Source organism: Mchenga conophoros, linkage group LG8 (assembly GCF_057382185.1).
Source record: "Mchenga conophoros isolate Kocher_MC1m ecotype Shallow Benthic linkage group LG8, M_conophoros_male_GT1.1, whole genome shotgun sequence".
NCBI lineage: Eukaryota > Metazoa > Chordata > Actinopteri > Cichliformes > Cichlidae > Mchenga > Mchenga conophoros.
Genome location: NC_140533.1, coordinates 2223029 through 2225140, shown reverse-complemented (window position 1 = coordinate 2225140; position 2112 = coordinate 2223029). Strand labels below are relative to the sequence as shown.

At 42.2% G+C, this 2112-nt stretch overlaps 1 pseudogene; it reads right to left on the bottom strand.

The window, feature by feature from the left end:
• Positions 1-988: 988 nt before the first annotated feature.
• On the bottom strand, positions 989-2112 carry LOC146567898 (uncharacterized; annotated as a pseudogene).

Genomic DNA, 2112 nt, shown 5'->3' with positions numbered 1-2112 from the left:
GAAATCACATGTTGGAGGCAATGTGTATGTAATGGGCATGTTGCCTGTGGAACCCAGTCCCAAGTGTAATACTGATGGAAGCAGCAGGATGCACGATGCAAGAGAAACATGTATGTGTCCCACACGTGGGGAATTTTTTGGTCATGGCAGAAAGTACAAGAGCAGTAAAAAATTCAGAGAACAAAGAGAAAAACAACAGAATAGAATAAGATCAACAGAATAACAAACTTAGATACAAAATAGAAACAATACTATATGCAATAGAATAAGTACTATACAAATAGAATAAAATACTTTGTTACATAGGGAAAATTGCACATCAAGGAGACAGGGTGAGAGTTACAACTGTGTATGGGATGTGTGTGTGTGTGTGTGTGTGTGTGTGTGTGTGTGTGTGTGTGTGTGTGTGTGTGTGTGTGTGTGTGGTCCTCTGCAGAGACCATGTTGCAGGATGAATTCTGAGGTGTATTCAGTAGTATAGTCTACTCAGATTTAGCCAAATTATTCAGAAATCACTGGACAGCACTTCACTGTGAAGATGTCTAATCACAGAAAGCATACCACAGTGTATCTCATCATGTTATAGCCTTATTCCAAAAGGGACTAAAATTGTGTCCCACCTTAAAATTCTGCACACAATACCTCATAATGACAAAGTGAAAAAAGTTTGTTTGAAAGACTTCCAAATTTTGTTAAAAATGAAAAAAAAAAAAGAATCATATGACATATAGATAAGTATTCAACAAAAGCAAGTATTTTTTAGTATAATGCCACAAGCATTGTACTCAACTGTTATTTTGGGACAGTTTCTCCCATTCCTCTTTGCCGTCTCCATCAGGTTGAATGAGGATAAGAGAGCGCAGGCCTTTTCAGATCTGTCCAGAGATGCTTAGTTGGGTTCAAGTCTGGGCTCTGGCTGGGCCACTCAGGAAGAATCACAGAATGGTCCAGAAACCACTCCTTTGTTATCTTGGCTGTGTGCTTAGGGTCATTGTTCTGCTGGAAGATGAGCCTTCACCCCAGTCTGAGGTCCAAAGTCCTCTGGAGCAGGGAGGATATTTCTGTATCTTGCTGCATTCATCTCTGTGACCCTAACTAGTCTCCGAGTTCCAAACTGAGTCTCCGAGCTGCCAAAAGAAATACCCTCAGTGTGATGCTGGCACCATTATGCTTCACTGTAGAGATGTTATTGGCCAGGTGATAAGCAGCACCTGGTCTCCTCCAGATATGATGCTTGGCATTCAGACCAAAGAATTCATCAGACCAGAGAATTTGTTTCTCTAAGGCGTCTGAGAATCCTTTAGATGTCTTTTGGCAAACTCCAGGCAGGCTGTCATGTGCCTTTTACTGAGGAGTGGCCTTCATCTGGCCAATGTACCATATAGGCCTGACTGATGGAGTGCTGCAGAAACAGTTTTCCTTCAGGAAGGTTCTCCTCTCTCCACAGAGCAATGCTGTAGCTTTGTCAGACCATCATGTTCTCGGTCATCTTCTTGACTACCCCGATCACTCAGACTGGAGAGACCGCCTACAGGCAGCCCTAGTCATTCCAAACTTTTCCCATTTGCAGATGATGGAGGCCACTGTGCTTATTGGGACATTCAGTGCTGCACAAATGTTTCTGTTCTGACTATTGTCAAGTTTGTACGTTTGTTTTGTTTGGGTAGTCCACTGGCCCTTTAAGAGAAAGGCATGGCTGTGTGCGGACAGAAGTGTCAGAAAGACTCAGACAATCGACTGATTAATGTGATCTATTCTGTGAGAGGCTGATAAAAAGGCATTCCCTGTGAGTATGCATTATTATTCTGCACTTTATGTTGATTAATAGCAGTTACTTAGATGCTGTATTACGCATGCTAATTCATGGTTTGTAGACAGTTGTTTGGTGTTAGCATTAGCACTTGGTCACGCAGCTCCTCAAGTAATTATTTTAGTTTTTCACTCATATACACTGTATTTTGTTGTTACAGTTTCACACCTGCCATATAAAGCAAAGTCTAAACCCACTCTGGCGTCAGCGACTTTTGTGTGGAGGTGTTTAACTCCTGGATAGTAGAAAGTGGTTCTACGAGGCCAGTACAGTTTCTGTTCCCTTCCCCCGGTCTGTGCCAT